The sequence below is a fragment of the Bombus vancouverensis genome, chromosome 10 (genome assembly GCF_051014615.1).
Source record: "Bombus vancouverensis nearcticus chromosome 10, iyBomVanc1_principal, whole genome shotgun sequence".
Lineage (NCBI taxonomy): Eukaryota > Metazoa > Arthropoda > Insecta > Hymenoptera > Apidae > Bombus > Bombus vancouverensis.
In genome coordinates, this window is record NC_134920.1 from 10873898 (window position 1) to 10899668 (window position 25771).

Consider the following 25771-nt stretch of genomic DNA (forward strand, 5'->3'; position numbering starts at 1 on the left):
GCCCTGAGAGGAAGAGGAAGTTTAGCAAGAGGAAGAGAGCATGGCGAGCGAAAGAATTTCACGCGCGGAGAAAATTTCGCGTATACCGAGGCAGAGAAATCCGTGGATGTTGCACAACTGACATAGAAATTCGCAAGCGCGATGGAGAGAGAGGGAGAGAAAGAGAGAGCGCGCGAAACGATTGAAACGGGCCAGGAGGAATTAAACAAAAACGAATCGACGGTTCGAGTATTATGCGGCAGAATTTCAATTGACTTTGTCCCGGTTAATGCCGGAATCCCTATTCCGGCACGCGGTTGTCGCTATTATAGCGACTGGCCTCGATATACAAACTGCTAAACGGTCATTTTATTTTTAACTTTACATTCAAGTTCCGCGCGGCCACCGACTGAAACAAAAGGAGGCTTTTATTTGAACTCAATAATATCGAGTTGTCACGAAGGTTGGACTCGAGTTAGCGCACGCTAATACCCCGCCCGTTCCGTTCAGTCATAACCTCGTTACATTCGAACTCTTTAAACACCTGTCCAAGCTCGATGGACGCGTCGCTAATTGTAAGTACCATTGTTCCACCTTTCGTCGTTTTTCATTTTCCCCTTTCGTTAAATATTTACTAGGCTTTCCTACGAATTGCGATCGTCCCAGGCGGTCGGCTCGTTAACATTTTTCATTCGACGTCGTTGACCGATTCGACGATCGCTATTGGGGCGCGTATCGCGCTTGTAAACATCGTGAAAGCGGGGCAGAAAAACGAGTGGACGCAACGTAATACGCCGGTGTGCACAGGGTGAGCGCCACACGATGATTAAATAGCGGCGCGATCTTGTAACGCGATACGTTCGGATATTTTTGTATTCGAAAAGTTATTACACTCGATAAAAGCCAAGGGGATTCGTTAGCGCCACCGGGGTTTCATCGGCGCGGACTCTTTCTCACTCTCGAGATGCCGGGCGCTTCGAGCAATGCCAGCGATTTCATAGCTGGGCGAGAAAATAATCCTTGGAAGATAGCGGAGAAAAGGAAAAGAAACGGAAAGATCGTGGAGAGAAGAGGAACGAGGCTGCTGGAGCGCGATCTCCGGATCAACGCTTTCCGTGTTTATGATTGGGAAAGATCATTGAGTGGCGCACGCTCGAAAAACAACTTTTGCGATTCACGATCACGCGTCACACGGTGCCCGGAGAAACGTAGAAGGCGATAGAGACGCGAGCGAGAGAAAACCGGCCTATATACGTGAATTCCTTCTCGGGAGAAAAAAGGGGGCCAGGGGGGTGTAACCTCGACTCGCACACACCGGCTGCCCGCGAAAGACGAGGTAGGTATCGATAAATTGTCCAGAGCATCAATTACAATCGTATACAATTACGAGCGCTACCTTTCACCGAGCGCGAAAGCGCAAGAGCGCGACCGGCCAGGCACACGTGGCGCTCTTAACGGCGTCGACAACCGCGCGCGCGCTCGGGAACGCGACAACGATTTCCGGCCGGTTCGTGGAAGAAGAAGACGATAAAAAAGGACAAAGAACCATACGCGGCGGGAAGGGGTTCGCGTCAGTCAGAAGACGAGGAACATGAGGAGAGGAGAAGAAGGACGAGAAACGGGGAGAGAGAGAGAGAGAGAGAGAGAGAGAGAGGAGGGAGGGAATAGAAGGAACTGGAAGTTAGAGAGAAGAAGCACGGAGAAAAGGATAGGAAAGGTGCGATGAGTCAACGCGCGGGAACGGCGACGAATCATCGTCAATTTCACCGCGGAGCTATGCAGACCGGCGACCACTGACGTAATCATAGCACGGAGGCACCATTGGCCCTTTTATCGTGGCGTTGTTACCAGAACGATCTGCTTTTCTGCAATGCAAAAGAAGGGGAGGAATAACGATCCTCGGGGGGATTTCCCACATACGCAACGAGTCACTGCCACTTCCAGGTAGCCACTGATAATTTCCTCTTTGCATATCCGCCGACGTTCTACGAGCGTATGTCAATGTCTTCGTTTCTTGGAAGAAAGCCGGCTCTCCGTCGCTTCCTGGCTCTTTCTTTGTCGCGTTCACGATCACGGTTATCGATTTCAACATGACTAAAATTATCGTCCAATTCGGTTCGGTCAGCGTGCACACGGACGTTGAATGTTTAACGATACAATGATCGAAGGTGAAACGGTGGCCATAGATGAAACGAACGTCGAATCGGGATCCTCTTCCGGTCATTTAGATTAATCTCGAATCCCGATGCTCTCCGTTTTAAAACGATTCCTTCGTAAATGCTCGCGTTTCATAGACGAGCACTAAATCCAATCGTATTATCGTCGAGAGTAATCGCGATATAATTTAAAAGACGTTCTATCTTGCGAACGACTCGCCTATGTATTTAGATATTTATTGGAAATAAACGTAGAACCGATAGAATGCATCGTGGAAACGTTACGATAGTACAGTGAATTTTTGCAGGAGCGATTATCGCGTCTCGTGTTACGAGGTGAAGCATAACTGCGAGTTACACCGGGAGGCGAAGGCGCGCGCGAGCGCGCGTTTCGACGCGGCTAGGCGTGCGTATAATAAAATTTGGGCTGGTCGAATTCATTCAACCGCCGCTTCAATAATTCTGAACGAAACAAGGCGAACCGGCGGTTAAAAGAGACGCTAATACGGACATTGAAAAGCCGACAGTCGAAAAAGGGAGGAGAGTAGGCGGGAGAAGCGCGGTAGTGGAAGAGCAGAGGACACGCACGTCGCCGTCGCGACGCTCTCTTTTCTTCGTTCGGTCCAGCGCTAAGCCGACAGAGAAGTTTATTCTAGGACGACGAAATTCACAATAACGATCCGAGAGGAGAGACGCGGCCGCAGACGGGCTCGAGATATTTCTGCGCGACGAATTAGCAAGTTGGTCTGCAACTTACATGTACCAGCCGTCGGAGAACGCGACCGAGAGACGAGAAGGAGGAGGAGGAGGAGGAGGAGGAGGAGGAGGAGGAAGGTTCGATGTGAGCGTGGAAAATGCGAAACAAACGGGCGAATATGAGGCGAGCCGGTGACTCGAGCGAGAAAAGGACGAATCGAGAGAAACCGAGGACGCGCGAACGACGTCCAAGGAAACCGCCAAGAGGAAAAGCTCGTGGAAAACGCTAACGGGAGGAGGAAATCTCGATCGAGAGGAAGAAAACGGAGATACCGTAGATCGCGCGATAACGAGTCGAGCGACGATCTATTCTATCGTTGATCTCGGTGGATCGATTCTCGAAGAGTTGCGTGTATTCGTGTGATATTCGCCTAGGATGCGTAATGACACGCCGACGACCGTAACTGCATCGATTTCTCTCGAGATTATGTCGTGGATCGTTCGAAAGCGACAGCTACCAACGAACGCGAAGTACGGAATTGTCGAGTTGCCTTGCAGCTAAAGGCGCAGCAGCAATCGCGTTCTGTGCTCGTTCCGGCCGCTTTGCCTTGGTGACAGGTTTTCCTTGGATCGCGTAATAGTTTTCAAGACGATCGCGCACCGGAGTACGTTTATCGAGCGATACTCGCGATTAAAGCGGATTAATGAATCACTCTGTTACCAAGCGCAGGAATGCACGGAAGCATTGCACGCCTCGATATCGTAAACGAGGTGTGCTTGAAACGTGCGTTTGATCGCGATATACAGGTTTAGAGCTAGATATCGCAACGAGCACCTTTGCAAACGCGACTTCCCCCCAGCAACAAGTGTCCCTTAAAATCAATTGTCAATGGTAAAAGGGAGACGAGATGCTGACGAGATGTTTGCTCGTATCGGTACATCGGGCTATTTTAACATTTATGCGATGCAAAGTGGAAGAGATCTTTTCGAATGCCTCGCAGGGCGTGAGTTTTACAACAAAGGTGATTCCTTTTATATATTCGTACGAGATTCTCTTTTTGCGTGTTCTTGTGAAACCTAGCACTATCGCCGCGGGAGAGGTTTCTATTTTAAAAGTTTCGATTAACCTATTTCAAGCGCATAAATGATAAACGCGAATGATAAATGAAAGAATATCGTGTAAGGGGCAACAAAGAGGAAAGAACAAGAGGTATTTTACGAGATACGTGATAAACGTGATCCTCGTGTAGGCTCTCAAATTTTCGAGGTTTCGATGAAAAATTGATGTCATAGGTGTGCGAAAGCTGGATACACACACTAGGCCAAAGTATCTAGTTATCCGACTCGACGAATACGAGACTCGCAAAAGTGACCCAAATCCTAGGATAGGGGCACCGATACCTTACAGACGTTTAGAACGACCCGAAGATAGCGGCGAATGGTCAGTGGCGTCGCCGAACATCGATTCGTAATTTCATTTCGCATCGCCTGGGCCGTTAACATTGGCGCGGCTAAGACCGGCGACGTGATTTCCGGTTGGTTCGCGATTAAAACGGCATTCGGGTTACGGAATGGGAGAAAGTTGCGCAATCTGAAAAACAACAGACTGAACAAGACGAATTTACCGCTATTTCCACGAGATTCTTCGATACGCCTAAACACAGAGACCCGGGCGTAAACATATTTCTCGCGTTGAAATTTCTTCCTGTCTATAGAGAGTTAATCGTCTACGATAAATTTGTCCTAAGAAAAAAGTGCGATTACCGAAAGGAACGTCTGAAAGCTACCCCGTTACCCTGCTATATCGACATGTACGCGATTCCAACGATGCCGCGAACGCGCGTTTAACTTCAACCAGCATGATGAAGCATGCAACGATTCGGTATATGTATAGTCGCGTGTATAAAGAGTAACGATACGGATGTAAACAAGACGAACACTTACACGAACAATGATCCTGTGAATTCGCAGATATGGCGACGTTCGTCGTTGACTTATTGGTAGTCAGCCAATAGAATTGTCCTCGTTCGTTAGCGACGCAACAACGATGCTCGTTGGCATCAACATACCGAAAAAGCGCACTGAATTTCTCTCTCCTGTTTTGTAGATGCTCGTTCCTTCGACGGTTAACCTTACTTTCCGCGCCTTCGACAGCCACGATAGATGCACGAAGTTCGCGTATAACACGATTTCACGTAAAGACACACACACACGCATTCATGGACAAGGTTAGAAGAGCCTGTCGAAAGCACGTTGGCGAACGTTCCGAACCGAGTTCGAACGAAACAGATTAATCCGAAAGCGAGTTTCCGTGTAATCAAGAAGCACCGCGTGCGTAAACTACAGGCGGCTGGGCTAGAGTACGGGTAGTGTGTTCGAGAAATTGTTCTCGCGCTTGTCTTGTATCGGCGAAATTGAACCTAAGTTTCGCCGGATGACGGAGATGGAGAACACACCGGTCACGCGAGCATCGACTTTGTCCGCGGGCCGAGAAATTTCGTCGGGGCCGCGTGACTTTTGGTATCGAGTTACCACCACGAAAATTACGAACTGTTCGAAAACGATACGGCGGAAAATATGTAAAGGTAGTCGGCGACCCGGATCGATCGACGGCATCCAAAGATCGAAATGGAACGACTATTCCACACACTTTCGATTCACAGCGATCGAACTCGCGGATTAATCGTCGACGGCGTGGTACAAGCTGGTTCCATATGACGTAGAAGAAAAATCGTTGGCGTTTTGAAATTCGCTTCGTCACTTATACACACACGTATAGGTTGAACGCACAAAAATTTCGTACAGTGGCCCTGCGCGGTCGAAACGTAATCGAGACACGTTGATAAATTGAAGCGACGAATAAAATCCATCCAACTCACACCGTACTGTATATACGTGATTTTAGTGATACCACGTGTCCGTGATACGATGAAGATAGTAGCAAACTCTGGAACCACTTTTGCCAGCAGTCCCGTTAAATTTCGACGCGCTGTCGCGCGCTGAACGGAAAGGGCGTTGACGCGCAACACGTACACAAATCGGAACAACGATACAAAGACGAAAATCACGGACGTTACCTATTCGCGAGAGATTTAGCGAACAAAAAAAATTCTTCACGACACACTGGCTCACGTCCCGCCGCGAACTGCGAACGCGAGAAGAGCCGGTCGACCCGAGCGCCACGCTCAATCAGCGCGGAAATCGAACTTGCACGAAGATATACGGAGAGACACGAACCGCGTTAAGGCGAGAGATTACAATGCACGCGAATTCATAGCGCGGCGAGTTTGCAGAATTCGCTTCCTTCTGTGAAACTAATATTATCTCTACGCGATCGTAATAGACGCATATTTTTATCCTTGTCAATAATCTCGATGCTGGACGAAACTGTAGAAATCGAAGGACGTTCGCCTATTTAGAATAATCGAGTAACGGATCAACCGGACATTTTCTAATTGTAGCGTTTTCAATCGTTCGTTTTCTTTGATATTTATTCGCGATCGAAACGAAGAATTTTCTTGGAACCAATCGACCAACAACGATTCCCCATCTAAATAAGTCGATGTAAAATCTCCGTACACTCGAGACATCCTTCTTCTTCCCATTCAGGGAAAAATCTCGCTGTATTTCGAGTTGTTTCGCGGAGAGCTGAATTTGAGTACATAATGATGGTGATTTTTAGACAGGCGAGCAGTTTCAACCGCCTTGAAGAGCAAGACGAACGAAGAAAGAACACCCTAAAGAGATCTTACCCCGTCTGTATCGATAATTCGCCGTTATCGAAACTTGAAGAGGTCTAGCGTAATCGTCAACAATTTGAAAGTAAAATCACGCGGGAGGAATCGGTCGGACAGAGTCAGTGGTTGGAAGCGTGCCACTAGGAACAACAAAACGCTCACGATCCAACCGATCGAACACAAAAATAATCCCATGATTTTATCGTAATCTTATGCCACACCTATTCGTTCTGCATCGAATAACGCGAACCTATTACGTTTACGCTGGATTTTAAAAAACGTTGCGTCAACGAATCCACCGTGAGTTCAAGTTCGTTCGATAATCCGACAGTCACGCGTCTTCTTTTTTCCACGCGGTATTCGTACGAGAAGATATTCAAATTCCATGCACGTACAGATAAATAAATTATCTTCTGCATCGTGCCTCGCGCGACGCTTGTGTATATATATATATATATATATATATATATATATATATATAGATCTAAATATGCTGAAAAATATTCTACGGGCGAAAAAAGGGCGGTGGCCGAAAGAGAATCGGGAAGCCCGCTCCAATACTGTCGTGTGTAAATATTCGATGAATTCATCGAAAAACCGGCAACATCTGAATAGGCCCTTCATCCGCGTGCGAATTTTTTTTTTCATTCTTTTACTTCCATTTTACAAGTTGACGGACCATTCAACGTGAATTTTTCCTAATTAATCAATATCCCGGACCGGTGCTGGCTCGACCATGCGTACGGCTCTCCCCGGCGAAGAAACGGGAAAAACGTGGACAGAAAAACACTCGTTGCGCGAACAATTTTGTTTGTACGTAAAAACGACTGGCCAGCGAACACGCGGCAGCCACGGACACTCGTCGAGAATTCTCCTATAATTAATTTCCCGATTGTATTGAGCACGCGTTCCGGGAAGTACGCGCGCGTACTCCACGTTTCGCTAACCCTATTTTAATTCATTTATTACTGCGTAATGTCGATCGCGTTATCCCGGAATCTCTTCCTTTTTTTTTTTTTTTTTTTATTCATCCTCGCTTCGCTCGCGAATAGAACAGACCGCGTTAAAAACGATTAAAAATTTTTTTAACGCGCCGTGAAAAAAGTCCGCGAACCGAGCTTTCCCCGTCAAAAATATTCAAATTTTTAGACTTTCGGATTTACCAGCGAACCTGCTGCGGACGATTCTTACGATTTCGACTACGATCCGTTTCACACGTTTTCCGAAAACTTTTATCGATCGTTCTTCGCGTTCATATGGACGAGCGTACGTATACGTCGGATCAAGGAATGTCCGTTGCCTGGACCAAACAACGAGGATTAATCGAGTACGGCGATGTTGCAAGAAAGGATTAACAATTTCAGCGGAGGCTGTTGTTAGAGCGCGTGGTGGTACGTACGGTTTCGTAGCTGTCAATCGGTGTAAGAACTGTGAATGAAGATGAACAGGAGAGATAATTTGGTCGGAAAGGCTGGCGCTTTTGGCAACAGCGGTGTCTTCCTTTTTGCGACGGGGTAGAGAGCGTGCACGCGAGCACCGAGCCGCGTTCCGCGCATGATATCGCGACATTAAAAATCAGCACCAAGAAGAAAAAAACTGGCGCACCTTCTGATGCATCGGGGTGGTAACAGCTGTTGAAGCAGCTGCCACGTGGCCGACAGACACCTATGATTGTCGGATCGTTTCAACATTTTTTCTCCTCCTGTTTACAATCGATATGGCTTTCCATGTATTATCGGCGATTTTACTCCGGCGAAACGGAAGCGAAAGTCGCACACGCAGCCTGCCTCAGCCTCGATTCCATGGATTGTTCGAGTTTACGGTGTACGCGAGATGCGATTGTATTATTTTATTGCTTCTCGGAAACTGTCGCGTTTCTTGCGCTCCTTTTTTCTTACCCGGTTACGGGCTACGAGGTCAATTAATGCTAATTTCTTTCTCCGGCTTCTTCGTGCGGTTTTATTTTCGTTTTTAAACGACGCAGGAGCGTGCGACGCCGAAACCAGTAACCGCGTTAAGTATCACTCGGTGGTGAGCGGAACAGTATCAAGATTAGTCTACGCTGGGTACGTATACGGGTGTACGATAATACGATAAAGAACAAACTGTTGGCGAGTATGCCCATCGCGCTATCCAACCGGCAGGTGAGTCGAGGAATCGGTTGGCGAAACCACGCGATTACTTTTTGCTTTTTTTTTACCTGTCACAACGGCCCGTTCACATTCGGCTCGCAATACGCAGCACGAGCCAGCTTAGGAAAATAACGACACCGCGCCGACACATGACGCGCTTTCGATACAAACGAAACACGACGAACGCACAAAACCCTGCCACGCTTTCAATCACCTACCAACGATTCACTTTCTATACATCCAGCAGTCCCGTCAACCACTCCTTCGTCCCTTTCAAGAATTTCCATGCATAAGAACGCCGCCAGCGTCCTAAATGTCTCTCAGTGCATGACAAAAGGAAGAAGAAGAAAAGAAATGACTCGCAAGTGTCGTAATTCTGGCCAACCCCTTGCTAATACGCCTGTCTCTTCACTCGCGTAGGTGGAACGAGGGGTAAGAAGAAGAGAGAGAAAGGATGAGAGAGAGAGAGAGAGAGAGAGAGAGAGAGAGAGGAGAAGGAGGCAAAAAGGAGTCCCGCGTGCAGATTTGAAAAGGCATCATGCGTCGATCCTGTTAAATTTTTAGAGATGAGAAAACAATGGGGGTAAATGCTGTTTCTACAGGGGAGAAGAGAACCAGGGTGCGTTAATCTCTGTCGCTCTCGTGACTGGCGCCCCTGTTCCTTCGTCCAGACTTTTCTTCTTGCTCCTTCCCTCTTGCCGCTGCAACAGGGAGGAGGCGAAGGGTCTGACATCGACAATAGGCATCGAGGAAGTCGAACTCGGGGATCTATGCGGCGAATGAAAAAGAACCGACCAACCGAGCGGAGAAAAGAGAGAGACGGTAGAGATTCGGGCCATACAGAAAGGAGAGACACAGACATAGAGATAGAGATAGATAGATGAGAGAAAGAGAGAGAGAGAGAGAGAGAGAGAGAGAGCTCGTCGCTGTGGAAAGGCAGCGTCGGTCCTAAGCCCAATTAGCAATTTAAGGCAATAAGCGGGTGCACTCCCTTGGTTACGTTCCTGCGTTCGGTATACTCGACATTATTTCAGAAGGGAGACGATTCTTCCAGGCCTCATCCCCTTCCATCCCGTCTATGGTTCCCGGTTCTCTTACTTCTCCTCCTTCTCCACCTTTGCATCGGTGAATCGCATAAACATCGCCAAGGCATCAAGCGTGGGTAGACAAATGCCAAGTGCATATATATTGGAGAGGATGGAAGGAGGATCCGCTCGTTCCTTTCCGGAAGTGCTCGTACCGCGTTCAACCGGACTCCCTTAAATATGGAAGTAACCCCTGGCGGCTCGAAATTTGTGACCGTTTGCGGAGAAATCGATGGGACGCGCAAGAAGAAAGAAAAAGAAAAAAGAAAAACAGCGTTCGGGTATCGTGCGAAGATGAACGCTCGTTAAGACATCGAGTACGCGGCACGGCGATTCTCGCACGTTTGATCGTCGACGCGCTGAAATATACAGCGGAGAATATTTTGGTGGCGTGGAAAGGAAAAATACGAAACGCTCGACCGTAAAACAGCGAAGAAGCGCGTAAGAAGCGATCGTGCGAAAATAGCACGGTTCGACTCGCGTAGTATAAATCGATACGCGTTTCGATGAATTTGAACGCGCGATAAAACCGCCGAGAAAAAGATGGTCCTGCTCTTTTAATAACTCTCTCTATTGGCTTTGCGTTTAATCGCTGTGTATACGAAGAGAAGCCGTGGGCAGACGAACGCGAAATGCATTCTTAACTCGCTGCCCCTTCCTTCCCTCCTGCCGACAATGGTAGGTTTGCCGAGCGGATGAGCGAAGGAATGGTACACACAGAGGGTGATAAATAAGAGAGAACGAGAGTTTATGGCGATCCTACCCTACACAGAGACTTGTTTCTTCCCCGGGCATTCGCGAATTATGCGTCATGGCGAAGCGAATGCATTCAAATTGACACGATACCGGAAGGAAGACAGAATTGCGACGACGAATCCCTAACGTCACGAAACGCAAGACAAATTTACCAAAGCGGTACAATAGCATTCTTTTCGTTGTTTTGGCTCGGCTGGATTTACCGTGCAGATCGCTATACACAGCGACCAAACATCGAAACTACTCCGGTACAACGCACAGCGCCGAAGAGAAATCTCGCAGCAACGTTTCTTTTATGCGACGTCACATTCTTCCGACCAAATGCCGTGCCCGTTGCCGTGCTATACGCGCCACTCCACCAACGTTTAATCCTGATTTTCCTTTAACGCGGCGTATCGGCGCGCGCCAGAGAACGACGGAATCGCAGGCCGGTGTCAAAGAATGGAGCGCTACTTTTACGAGGGCCTGCACCGCTGCCAAAACTCCCGTTTTATTGCTCACGAGTGAAACGGAGGTGGCGGCGATGCAATTTTTGGGGTAACAACGTTTTATGGTTTCCGTCAAGAAATTTCATCCCGGCTGCGCAACCTTATCGGGCGTTACTCCGCTGCTGTCGGCAGAGGTCTGCCAACTTGACGCAAAATATCCCGTCCCCCACGTACGAATGTTACGACGATGTCTCGAGTAACCATCGAGTATGTATCTCGTGCGAGTAATCGCGCATAGTCAACGACCGCGTAACACGTGCTACCTGTTCGAAGCAGTTACAATCTCTCGATTAAGGGAATGAACTCGTCGGTGGAAACGTTCGTTCGTGGGAAACTACGGAAAACGGAAATCGGTTGGCGCTCGTAAAAATTGGAAACACGCGAAACATGGGTATACGGTGTCCCGTACGGAACAACCTCGATAGTCGAGCGGGACACGTCTACGGCATCGAACGTCGTCTGAATTACTCATGGTTTTCGCTCGTGGAACGTCTCTCGCACGAAAGCGACAACGCGATTGCTCGTGTGCTCGGGTGGCGTGTTTCGTGATCGATAACGCGTTCTTTCTCTCTCCTCCTTTTTCGTTAACGCGGAAACGAAAATTACACGACGATAAACCGCGAAACGAAGAAACGAGACGAGAAGGCGATTTGAAGGGTTCCTGGACGAAGACGCGGGGATTTACGTGGAATTTTAAACGACGAGGATTCGCGAGGAAAATTGCGCGCGTCTTGGCGACAGCGGCATCGGCAATTTTTATTTCAACGTCCGAGGCGTAGCCCTGATTGGCCGATGAAAGGCGCGGAAGTATCGGTCTGTGCACAAGGATCGATAAAAAGAGTTGCAGCCGAGGCAAGCCCGGGGTAAACGCCCAGGGCCAGTGGGAGTACATTCAGGATCACGAGTGGTCTTCCATCAGATTAATGAATCGCAAAGTGCATTCATGCACGTCATATGCATTTGTTGATAAAAGTCAGCCGGACCTGGTGCACGCGAATTTAATAATCCCCGCCGCCTAACGAGACAGCCCGTCGTCGACAGAGAGCTTAGCCCGGGGAACGAGAGGTCCTCCACGCACCGCCAACGTTTCTCAGCTCCGTCAGAATTGGCCACGGCTGACGGAGAAACGGACGGCTGCTTTCATACCGATTCGATTTCCTCGCTGATCGTAACGAGCCCGGCCTGCGTACGCGCCTACGCGAGGAAGAGAGCAGATGCTTCTCGTTTGCGACGTGTCTCGAGAGTACGGAAAATACTCGGACGAGAAAACGAACGATCGTCGAGTGGCACGAGGGTGGAAACGAGAAACGAGATTCGCCGGTCAACCGATCGAATCTGCTGCGAGGATAACCTTGACCCAGGTATACAAGGGGACCCACCACCGACCGACAAGGTGGCAGAAGGAAACGGCAAAGTTTCGACGGAGTAAGAAACCCGGGCGAAACAATCGCCGAAGAGTTGGCCGAAAGGTGCTAGGGAGAAAAAGCAAAATAAGGATCGATGGTGGCTGTGCAACCGCGATGCTGAGGGTAAATGGCACGATGCTGGTAGTCGCGAGGGTGAGGTCCGCGAGGAGGGTAACCTTGACCCGGGGATGAACGACCCTCTCCCGTAGCACGTGGCGCCCCTTTCGTCGCTCCTCCAACCCTATTCTGGACTTTCACGACTTCCATTCCAACCCTCTTACTCGTCCAACGCCGCTACCACCCCCCGGCCCACTCCCACTACGAAGGTTCCGCCGAAGCCGGCGTCGCGGTGATTCTGCCCCTCTGCCCCTGCCAACCCCCACGACCCAAACCACCGCTCTATCCTCCGCATACACGAGCCGCTGTTCCCTTTCTCCCTTCTCTTCTTCGCCCTTCGACCGTACACCCTCCGAACCTCCTTTCTCTTTCCCTTTCCATAGCGAACCGTTTCTGCTTTCTCTTTCTACGCACTCTCGCTCTCTGTGCAAACTTATCGCGAGCAGGGTCGCACTCGCTGGGCACTGCTATCTTCTCTCTCGGCCCGTCTCTCTTCCTCCATCGTTCCCTCGCGCGTTTCTGCTTCGTCTCTCGGCTCCGCCGCGAGCTCCATCTCCCTCGCTCTTTCTCCTATCTCCACCACCGGCCTTGCTTATTTTCTCCATGAGGCGACGCGAGAGGCACGAGGGTGGAGACCGAGAGGGAAATTTCAAGGCCAGGGTACAAGCCGGCTAAAACGCTCTCTCTCTCTCTCTCTCTCTTCTCCAGGTTCCTCGGCATCGATACACCACCGCGATCCTACCCTGCACACGCACGCTCTTCGCCGTTTAGCCGATGAAATCTTACAGGTTCGGCCGATGGCGTTTAAGGTTGCGTGACGATCGATGCGTTCGACGGTCGCACATGCCGATTTACCCGACACGCGGGCAACGCGCTCCGACGAAATATCACTGGGCGGGACGACAACGAAGGGATTTTGGTAGGCGCGTTGGAACGCGCGATCGAAACACGGAAGCGGGAAATTCGCGGACGGCGGACCGGCGTCGAGTACCCGTAACACGCTTCTCCGTTTCCCCTCGTCGACTTTGCTTCTTTCCAGGAAAAGGAGAGAAACTTTCGTCCAACCACGCTCGTTTCATGCAAATTACGTCGCGCAAAGTTGCCTGGCCTCGATGTTTCCACTTTTACGTTCGCATCTCTCGCGCGATCTTTCCACCGCTCTATTATTCTGCCATTTCGTTACCCTTTGCACGCCAACTTTTCCAACTTTCACGCGCGATCGGTCACGATCAGCGTCCCGGCTTTCCGATCGAACGAACGGATAACGAGACGCAAAAACGGAGCGTCGCGTTTCCAAAAAGAAAAGAGAAAGAAACGAGAAGAGAAAGGAAAAGGTCGGCCGCAAGAGTTTTCGCGACAACTTTTGCCCCGGACTGTACTTAAATACTCGAAAAAAACTGAATCGAACCAGGAGAGCTCGACCGGATGGCTACGTTTAATCTCAAAGGGAGGACGATAGCGAAGAGGCCACGATTGAAAGAATTTGTTTGCTCTGCCATAATAAAAGAGGACTTGGTTTTGAAAGACACGCCCGATGCTTCTTTCCGCACCCCTCCGAGCCTTATCCTGTCGAGCCTTATCGAGGCCGCGCAAATACCGCTTGTTCATCCGCGGCTTTTAACTCGCCGAGTAGCCACGTGGATCCGCAGCAACCGTATCCGATCGTAATCGAAGTCGATTCCCTGCGAGAGACGTTGCGATCCAGCGAATCTACGTCCACCCAACTTTTTATTCGCCGCTCGATTATAAAATCTAACGATGATAGCGTTTGCTTCCGAGTATCCGTTTTCTCTCTCTCGTGTCCTCGCGAAAAATCTAGCACGCTAGAACTTGATTTATACGAAGCTGTCGGAAGACGCGAGTTGGTTCGTATAACCGGGTCCGTTCGTGTAACAGGAGTCCACCTACTTCTGCCCGCCATCTACGATTTTTCGTTCGGTTAATAGGAGTTCCTGCTCGTATAACAGGATTCCGCGAAACATTTGCTCCACGAACAGCTACGTAACAACGTTGCAAACTCGCATAGACGGCGAAGCGTGAGAGCGTGTCGCGTAACGCGTGCCTCTACACCGTTTACGTCTTACTGTTAGACGTTCGTACAGGCTCGCTCAGCGATAGTTGGAACAATAGCAACTCCGCTGAAGTTCGCTTAATCGGGCAACGTTAAAATTTCACCGGTGTAAACCGAGTTTTCGTACAACTGGCGTTCCACCGCGTAATTTCGCGATTGCCTTCGATGCCAGACATCGTCAACGTGGGATGGATCCCAACGATACGATCGCGACGATAAGCGAAAGGGGCTGCGCGACGAGCCACGTTCTCCTTAGCGAGGAGCGCGAGAGTAGACGAATAGCGAAACAGAGGTATAGGGGAGGCGAAAGTTTCGAATGGTTGGAAACTGGTCGAAAGCAACTATCGAAATAGCGCGACAGGTGGGAAGCGGTGGCTGGGCATCGTCGTAGCGCGCTGCCAGTTTCGAAAAACGTTGCCCGGTCTAAGATCCATCGTGTCCCAGTCGATCGATTAATAAACTCGCGAGCCGTTTCTCTTTTCCTATTCCGGGAATAATGCCCGTTACAGCTGGCAATCTTACCTCGATCGACCATAATGCCCGGCTCTTTCAACCGAATAAAGGCTATAAAAGACAGAGTAGGACGACGCTGCGCGATCATCGCTCACCGCTCTGTATCCCTTGGAAACTGTTGCTGGAAACCGAGCAAAAGCCCGTCTCCGTCTTTCTTCCATACCTTTTTGTTTTCCCTTTCTTTTCTCTCTCCTTCCTATAATAACCCATCGACAAATTCAATTTTCAGATTTCAAATATACACCGATTACGAGAAAAATCTCTGTCCGACGTTAAACACCGATACTTTGGCCCGCGTAATTTGCCGATAATACAACGGAGAAACGGAGAATCTGTCAACGGGTTGATCGGAGAGAGTCACGCGAGTCTCTCGAGCCGGCTACAGACTCTCGGACGCGATCTTTCCGAGAGATCCAAGGGCGTGAAATCGCTGCGAACGCGTCTTACCTGAAACAAAGAAAGAGAAGGTGGATCGTTAGAGACGTCCGTTGGGAGATTTGGTCGCGCTTCGAGATACGAAGCGGTGGGAGGAGAACGCGCGCGGTTACGGCGTACGTCGGATAGCCGGTGCCGGTACCGGTGCCATGCCGGTTCGTTGAAACCGACCGAACACGGATCGATTCGGCGAGACTACGAAAGTTAGTACTACGCGAAGCGATTACACGGCTGCCCGATCCGCGCCTACGAAAATTGACGGCGTGTACACTGATAACGAAGATGGGTCCGTCATTCCGTGCCAGTCCGCGCGCGTCTGTCCGCGCTTTACGCTTCTTCCTTTCTCTCGGTGAAAATATTTTCACGCGGTTTCACCATCGCCGGTCGACGATAAATACCGATCTTCGTTTTCTCGAGGATCTCTGGATCCTACGAAGCTAAAAACCCACGAAGGCCGGTCGAACAAAGCGTTCTTTGTCTTTCCGACTAGGTGCGAGTATATCGACGGATCGATAAATTATCGCCGAATTCGCTGGTCAAAGTGGAAGAAAATGGGCGAAAAATGGCGAACCGTAGACGCAACGTCGTTACGATCTCTCGTAAGATCGCCAGATGAAGAAGAAGAAGCGCGATACGGTTTGCAGCTTTGCAGTTTGGAAAATCGCGAAATATTTGACGACCATATATATCGGACGCGGTTATATTCGATCGTAATCGACCGATTCGGTATCCGTGTCAGCAGATCTTGTCTATTATGCACGTGTGCCGGATTTGGGAAAGTCGCAGGAGAGTTCAAAAGCAAATGGACCCAGATCCGCCGTGGTATCTTTAGCGATCGCGTATACCGTGGCAACGGTCTCTCTCTTCTAACGAGTCGCGTCGATCGACGTTCACTTTTGACCTACATTTCCACGGACGATTTATCCCCCTGCCCCTCGGATCGGATTAGACATTCCATCGTTAATAATTCCAGTTTAGACGTTCGAGCGAACGCTCCGAACGTTTACCGCAACCGGCATCTCTTTCGTAATAATTAGTCGCACTTTCGGCGATTTATGCCGATCGCCGGATGCGCCGATCATCGCCGAGAAGTTGCACGTTTTACGCCGAATCTTCCTCGAAGACTTCAACAACAAACGTTCTACGTTTCTAATCTGTCGACCATTCCCGGGCGTGTTAGTTCGGGATCGCTGTATGAAGTTGGATCGGTCGAGGAAGAACGGCGTAGCCGATCGCGACGATCTATAGGCAAACGAAAATGGCAGCGCGTATGATACATGTCAAGTTATGCGGTCGAGACGGAGGAGGTGTTGTCGGCGTCTGGAAAGAGCAAGGCCTGCTTCCAGGAAAGCCACGGGTCTGCGGTCAAATTATTTATGGCGATGCGAAATTAAAGAGTTTCGCCCCGTTTGAAAAGCAGCGGCGATCCCGGGCCCCGACGACTCCGATTTACGTCCTTGGCTGTGGTCGGCCGGTCGATCGACTCTCCTTACATCCTGCCCGGGAATCGTTCGAGTTACGGCCGGCTACGAGATCCACCGCGAACCATCGTACAGACCGGCCACGAGCACCACGATACGTCCCCGTTTTCTCGATCGGATCGCGCGTATCCTCCGTCTCGATCGATCCGAGCGAAGCGTAACGTTTCGAGAAATTATCTCCGATTGTGCCCGGTTGGCGTAAAAATTCTACTCGATGCTCGAGCATCGAGTCGCTTGGTCGTCGGAATAATTAAAATACGATGATCTCGTCGGACGTTCGACGTGGTCGATTATTCGCCTGGCGGTGACGACGAATTCCCGTGAGAATAGCTGCAACGATTTTTCGTCGCCGCGTCTCTATCGAGATTCGCGTTTCGACGACGCGTACAACGAAGAGAGGAGAGCCGGGACGAGCGACCAATCAAGACATTTTCCCATGAAAAACAATCGATTTCGCGCGATCGCCGCAATCCTCTCGACCGGCTCTTCCTAACGAGTTCGGATACGAGAGCCACGCGTTTCTGTCCGAGTAGATGGTCGCCGGTGTCGATGGTAGTAGCTCCTGGCGAAATGAAAGGACGAACGAAGGCGAGAGCGAGATGATCCGTGAAAGCGGCGGCGAAAAGAAGAAGGCGCGGTTCTCGGATAGGAGCAGAAGCGAGGTAACGAAGAGGGAGAGAAGCGGAGAAACGAGCGCGAGACTACGAAAGGATACGTGCGAGCGAGTGAAACGCGCGCCTGTGCGTGCGTGTGTGTGTGTGTGTGTGTGTGTGAAAGAGAGGGTGAGTGGCAGGCAGGGCGGGCAGGGGGAAGGAACGAGGGAGGAAGAGAGAGACAGAACCCCTTCTACTCCGATTCTACTCCCTCCGACCTTCTCCATCTCCTCTACCGCTTCCTCTTCCTTCTCCTCTCTGCCGCCCCACGTTCCCGTCCCTTCCTTCTCACAGGCAGAAAGTAATCAATACTTTGGGAAGGTGCGTGGGCGAAGCATACGCGCCTGTAGGTCGCGGCATCGTCCAAGTTTCGCGCAAATTTCACGCGAATCTGCCACCAACGACCAAAGACCGATCGGCGAGGATCGACGATGGTCCTGCAGCAGCAGCCGTTTCGACGGACCGAGCCAAAAGTCCGCGATACTAAATCGCGAGCCTACGCGTGCAACGCGATATCCTCGGTGGTATCGTGGCTTCGCGAGACTTCCAAGCGGAAGAGTCCAGATTCTACCTGGATCGAAGGCGATCGGAGGAAGAAAGCGGGCACGAGGTCGTCGCGCTTCTTCCTCCAGGGTGTTTAATCGAACGTGACGACGATAATAAGGAACGCTATGAAAGACGTTGGCGATGGAAGGCCGGTAACGTTTCCGGCCAACTTCGATCGGACACGTGTGAAAAGTCGGTGGAAAAACGAGTGGAAGGTAGGCGCGTCTTGTCGACGTCGTTCGATGCTGCGGCGAAATTTAAAAAAATCACCCTCGATACGCGCACGTTAGCCGCGTCGACTTCATTTCCCGAATCGGTCGACAGCCTGGGAAAATCGGGAAAAATCCATTAAACGTAAAATTCAATTTCTACCGAAGCAGAGAAAAAGATAATAGCCACGCACTTGATGCAAAATAACCAGCGAGCAGGCAGGAGGGAAAAAAAGAGCGAGACATAAATGAGAACTGTTTCCTGCATCGCGATCTCTTCGCTCGATCCTCCCATTCTCCTTTCAATCTCCTTTTATCCAGCGGCATTGCGCCGATTATAGTTTTAATCGAATTTACGGAATGCGGCTATTTTAGCCAAGGGCGAGGGGGAGGCAGGTTGAGGTGGGGCGCGCGAGGGTGGGAAAAAACGGCGTCTCGGCGTCGCCGGTAGACCAGCCAGGGATTAATTAAACGTACTACACGCCGGTACATTCGTTCCGCGATGCTGCACAGAGCGGGAAAGAGGCGAGTGCGCGACATCGACGCGTTCCACGGCGGAGAAAAGCAAAGAAACACGAGGACGACGAAGACGATTTCACGGGGCTCCACCGCGACAGAAGCGCGTTAGAACGCGCGGGACAGTCTCGGTCGCGGATTACGAAATTTAATGAAAATTTCGTACGGGGCCCGACTCGCGCTTCCTTCTCTTCTCTCGCTGTCCTCTCCGCTTTCCTCTTTTCCCAGCGCGCGTATTATTTCATCGAGCGTCTCTCGATCGCCCCCCATCGTCTCTCGCGATTCGCTTCGAGAGACGACGACGACGACGACGACGACGACGACGACGACGACGCCTGTACGCGAGAAAGACGAAACCCGTCGTCTTGACCGGTGGTGATCGGACAGCGACTGTCGACATTGGATTTCGAACGCGAAAGCGTAGAAGAGCTTTGGCGAATCGATAAGCTAACCGATTTAGAGACGATTTTTTCCTATTTGTATACCGTCCGGCAGCTAAAAGCGGCAGGTAGAATGCTTTTAAGGGTTCGCGGTTTCATCGGGGATAACGGAATTATGGCGACCCTGTCTCTCGTAAGCTCGACGACGAACTACAACGGTAGCCTTAAACGCGACAGCTTCGACGCGGTTGCGGCTCTGGCGATTCTACAAAAGTCGTTTCGAATTCGACCCGAAGAGAAGTTTCATTTCCTCCGGCCAGTTTACCATTAATCTTGAATCGGACAACGAGACCACGATAAAGCCACCCACGCGAACGCGAGCCTATAGGACACGACGCACCAGATAGCCGGCTATACGACGTAGCTTCTTCTTTGTTGTTTTTCGTCGCTGTATACCGGTGTTTCCTTCTTTACGACGTCCCGAGACGCGCACGTAAACCAACCAAAGACTGAACGTGGAAGCGGTAACGTTGAATAAGTGATGCTCCCGCCTCGATCCTGCAAGGCAGATACGCGCGGCTCTGTACGTAAGTTCGCGTGACCTTCGTTCACGAGCACCAGAACGAGAAACGAAAAAGACGAGACCAATCAAAACGTAAACGCCGCGTTGGTCTAACCAACGACTGGCCGGTGCGGCGACTCGTTGCGTGTTACCCGCGGACTCGCGGAAAAACGTATCGTGCGGCGTGTACGTCGCTGACAAATACCACTTGATACACGCTCCAGGTTCTGCTATTCCATTGGCTTTTTTTCTTTTCTTTTTTTTTTCTTTCTTTCTTTTTCCTACTTCCAAACAATTACGGGGCAAACGGTGTATCGAGAATTACGGTGGTAACGTTTGTGTCGGCTAACGGTTCGGTTTCATCGACGACGCGATATTTTCGACGAAGCAGCGTCGCGGTGAGTAGTCGATCGACGTACCATCCGGCTGCAAAACACTTACGCCGATACGTTGCTCGATTAAAAAGGAATAACGGTACGACGAGAGATCTTAATTTCGGCGTATTAAGTATAATCGCGTTAAGAAAGAGTCTGGATGGCATGTAAATGAATTTTGTATTACACGTTATGCGCGTACGAGGAGTGTGTCGTAATTACGCGTTATTACTTCGTATCGCGACACCCTTATCTCGGCTGTTTCACGGCAATTATAATTTTCACGTGGATGCTCTGGCTCGCCAAGCCTCCGGGACCTTAACCTTTTCGATCGTCGACTTTCTTCTTAAGAAGATTCCGAATTTTATTTAGTTTATTTAACGCAATGTGGACGCCAGCGTCAACGTCTCGATCAATCGACGACTGTGGCACGTTGTAGCTTCGCGTGCGTAAGAAACTACGTCGACGCGGATCTGTGGCAGTGCCGGCGAAGCTAGTTAAAACTCGCGATAGTTAAAATCCACACGGTGGAAACGTGGTGGTTTTAACGCGCAGTGAGAATTAAGTGCATCCTTCGTCGTTTATTCACGTCGAGGTGAGATAAGAGGACCATTAACACCGGAAGAAACCGCTGACTCTGGTACGAGCAGCTTCTTTACGGATTCGTTTGCTGTTCTCGGAACGAACGCGATGACGAAAGACGAAAGACTAGCCCGAAGAAACGACGCGACCTACCGATCGCTCCTCTTTCTTCCTCTTCTCCTCTTCTTTTTCTTTTTTTTTTTCTTTTTCTCTTCAACGACGTTTCACGAGGTGTACGAACGTTCGGCGAGCTCGCGACGCACACCAAGAGAAAGTGCAAACAACTGCGAACGAGCTGACCCGGGAGAATTCCACAATTATCGCGAGGCTAACGCGCGCTACTCCGATTCGTAGTCGGCGAACGCGTCTTCCTAAACGAGGACACCGCTCGCGAAATAAATTCTCCGCGCTTTAAGATAATACGTGGAACCGACTCGTTACCTCACTTACGTAAGTACGTACCTGTTATTATGTAATTCTTTGGAAAATAATAAACGCATCGATCACATCGATCGGAGAACGCTATTTAAAGGCGAGCGCGATGCTCCAATTTCGAATTAGCGGATGTGCTTCGGCGAGAGCGTACCGCCTTCTTTTTCCTGCCGATCGATAACGCTTGAATTTTCACGGTAAACATTTTACAATATCGCGATATCGAGCGAGATAAAATCGCGAACTCGTCGCGTATTCGTTTACGGTTACTAAATTTCTCGGCGCTCTTTATCGCCGCGCGAAATTCCTTCGACTTTTCAAATGACACGAGGAAAGAAAGAAAGAAAGGCAACGACGACACGTCGAACCAGCTGGCTGCCGAAGCGAGCGAAACTCTCGTTGAAAGAAGACCAAAGAGAAAACACCCAACTGACCTCGCTGAGGAAACGAGATAGTCAAATTGGAAGATGGCATCCCGCTGGGAGTAACCATCCACGTGTTATTTAGCGATTAAGTTAGAAAAATGTAGCAAGCAAATGTCCAGCTGGACAAATTGTAAAGTACGAATTAAATAATAAAAGAGACATTTTTAAGCAACTTCCTCCCCTGTAATTAGGCGACGTATTCAGCGGTGTTACCATTTTTCTACCATAAATACCATAAATTGTCCAGCGAAACACACGAATCGTTTTTATTCGGTTCGACGAATCGTAATCTACGCCTTAAGTTTAGCTGATATTAAATTCTTCCCTTTTTTTTCTTTTTTTTTTTTTTATAGATAACCGAGACCATAAGCGAAATTTTCTGAAATTCCACGTAACGTAGAGCTGAGGAGAAAAAGGAAAAAAAAAATAGAAGAGAGAAAGAAATAGCCGAAGCAGCGAGAAAGCGCGAACCTTAAAATCTACGTTAAAATCCGTTAATGGAGAAAATAAACGTTGTCGAACGTGGTGAAAGATGTCGTAATATTATGGTGGTTCAACTGGTATCAACTTGTATGCTAATGAATGTGCGTGGCAGTGAAGGCTGGTTTGCAAATGGCGGCCGTCTACCCTATGGAAACCGCCAGCCATTTCTACGCTACGATTTCTTCGTCTCGGCTCTTCCTTCCAGTACGAAACCCGAGGTTCTACCGATTTTTCGTCTAACGTTGGCAAATTGTTCTCCCGTTGAAGGAAACGAACGAGTCGCGCGAAAACCAGGCGTACGATTTATCGCGCGTTTCATTTACCAATTTCGTTCGCTGGCGAATCTCGCGGCCTTTCGTTGCTCGAACAAGAGATGTCCGCGATAAAAACGCTACACCATTTCGCTATTGCAACGTGGTGTTTTACGTGCAGAGAATCGACGAAACGAAGCTCGTCGATCGAACTATTTCGCGTGGCGATTTTAAATTAGATCGCACACGGGATACTTTCGATAATTAGCTCGAAATTTTATTTCTTCGATGCAGTTTCGCGCAGCAAATTGCAGATTCGACGAGTTCCTATTTGCTTACGTATTTCGGTTATTAAAATTTTCTAAGATTCGTTGAAATTCAAAATAGTCGGTAAGAAGCGCCGAATTTTCTTTGCTGGGAAGCATCGTTCGTTAAGGCGAACACGCATTGCCATCGTTAAAAAGGAAGGTGGACTTGTGAATTTTCTTTCGTCATTTTCTTCCAACGTGGTACGCAACGCGGGAACGGGGATTTTTTTTTTTTTTTTTTGGAAATGCAGGCAGAGATTTGGGAAAGAAAGGAAGGAACAGATGGAAGCTACGAAGAAGGAAATAACATCTGGGAATAGGAAAAAATATTCTTTGAAAAGGGCTGACACTGCAACACTGATCAATAGGTGGAATACTCGTCTTTGAGCGTATTCAAGGACTTAAAACTCAGGTAGAGAAAAGTATTAAGGAACTAATTTCAACCTTCCTAGAAATCGGCCCGGACCTTTCGAAACACGATCAAACGGACGCAGATGTGGCCCTAACAATGCGGACAAGATATACCTGAACCTTTTGTTCGAGATTTCCCGAACAGAAATTTTGACGTAGACAAATGAAAACCTTTGAGAAATCGACGGATGGCTGACCCAAACGCGATCCTATCGCCAGGGTTCCTGTATTTGTCCATTGTAAACGCACGAAAAGAAGGGAAAAACTTTTATGGACCGTGGCAAACGTTTTGTGTAAATATTCCTTTGCAACTTTCTTGAAAATTACTTTACGGTAAATTATTGCCATTTATTTTTATTGCACTTTTCTCGGCAAGTACGTCCTTCGAAATTGTATAGTTTTATTCGATAGTTATCAGATTAATCGTTAAACGAAATAGAAATTAAAATCGCATTTAGATAAACTTCCCTTTACGACGTATCGTTCGATCCGTTCGAGTTTTCCGCTCAAACTTCGCATATATAGACACCTACGTTACCGATGTGGAAAAAGCTTGATGCGCGTTTCCACCAAAAGATAGAGCCACGTACAACGCTCACGCGCGTTTCGTGGGGACACGCAATATCGTTTATCAAAGTGTCGAACGTTTCCTCTTACACGCTTCGATCTATTCGTCGACTCGTCGATAGATCGTATTCCCCTGTCGTTGTTAAGCATCGATTCTCGTTATATTTGTATATCGTACATTAAACTATATTAATATCAAAATTGCCAACTCCGTGTAATAAGTTATTCCATGAATTCGTTGCTCGTCGCTACTCTCTACAAATTCTATCTATTTACGTCTAATTATATCCGAATTAGAATCACCGCTTAATTATTTAGAACATTTGGCAAAATCCGCGGCGATCGTCCACAGATTTCGTACGATTTCGTTTGAAAATGAATCGATCGTGTCGAAGAGCAACGTTGTCTAGTAGGTTACAATTAAGCTACGAACGTCGGTATAACGTGTTTATGGCGTGTAGCATGTCACGGCAATGCTGCCAACGTTAAAACACACGATCGAAGATCCTAAAGAGAATTTTACTAAAATTCGATCACAGACCATCGAAGATTGGCTAAACGAGCGAAAGATGTTTAGAACAAATACAAAACGAACATTTACTTTTCTTTCGGGAAATTATTCCATCTCGAAGATTCTCGTAGAATTAAAAAGTATCTCGAAGAGTAGTACAAACCAATTACGGAAAAAGTACGAACAGCCAAAGACAAAACGATTTTACCGCAATTATATTCCTAACGACACACCGATGACGACGATGATCGCCGTTGTGGGTACGAGGTCGAGAAATGGCAGAAGCACGAAGTAGCACGAAACTCAGCCACCTCTCGCTCTGTGTGTGGAAAGTTTCAAGTACAAATCGAATGCTGGAATTCCACGTGTCTTCGAGAATATGCCGGTGTATTAACGTGTCCTGCATCGCTACAGCGAAATTCGAGTTTGGCGTCTTCCACGCAAATTCTGTTCCACGCAATATGTAAATCGTCTCCGTAACTTCGTAACTATCACCGAATATCCAACAAGCCAAATATTACTTTGCTACACCTAACCTCTACGTTTCCATTATCGATAATATCGCATCGTTACCGTATCGTGAAATAAACATTTTTTTCGCAAAATACAATTTTCTACTTTGATCCCTACGTATAATCGATGATGCTACCTTCCTAAAATATTTTCAATTCTCCGGATTTAGTTTTAGTCGTGAAAGCGGACGGGGGCCATTGCTCGAACTATCTCGACTCCCTTCGTGGGTCGTATTTTCATACTGTTTGCATTGACCTCGAAAAAAAGAACTAGTCGCAACGCGGTCATATATACTTTTATTCCGGATTATTTACGATGCCAGAAGAAAATCTCTGGGTTCCGATATGTAATTGATCATAACAGTGTCTGGTCGTTTCGCGTAAAATATCTTTGCCGGTGGCCACTCTCTATTTTTACGCCACCGTACGTTGGCATTACCGTGACACGTAAACGCCTGTATCTACTACGAGTGCCCACGTGGACATTTTTTTCGGCCGACCTTTATCGTGCGCCTCTTTCCAGTGAATCACTATTATAACATTGCGTTTCGTTTCGGCCATCGTATCTTCGAGCTCGCGTCCACGATTCATTTATTAGGGATTATCGAGTCTCGAATTTCCGCTGGATCGCCGATTTAATTAAAGTTCGATAAAAATCTGATTCTTCGCGTAACATAATCTTCCCGTTGTAACGTCACGCGTGCTTGGCGTAATTTTTTAATTGATTTTTCGTCGCGCGATCGAATACTTCTCGGCGAAATACGCAAACCGAGAATTCTCGAATCGTCGTCGAGATGCGTTTTAAACGGCGCAAGACGTTTCGCCTCTGTGGCGAATATTTCGGAATTGCGAGAAAACGGAATCGCTATTACCGTGCGACAAACGTTGTGGCATATCGTCACTGGTGTAACGCGGACAAGCGAGTGAATTAATTACAACGGCTGAGACGTTTCTCGGCCAAGTTAAACAAGCGTTAACGTAGAATTTTCATTTCCCG

At 48.7% G+C, this 25771-nt stretch overlaps 1 protein-coding gene across 3 annotated transcripts in view; it reads right to left on the reverse strand.

Annotated features, from left to right (window-relative positions):
* The window catches only part of Imp (IGF-II mRNA-binding protein), a 61184-nt gene that overhangs the window by 33865 nt on the left and 1548 nt on the right, over window positions 1-25771 (reverse strand). Inside the window, exon 1 of one of the 3 annotated variants that reach the window (XM_076622281.1) lies at window positions 5713-5966. The exons of 1 other annotated variant lie outside the window; for it this stretch is intronic. The gene's annotated coding sequence lies outside the window, so the exon portion shown is untranslated. Of the gene's footprint in view, window positions 1-4775; window positions 5967-25771 lie in introns of those variants that run through there. One more of the 3 variants, XM_076622280.1, reaches the window with a different exon arrangement.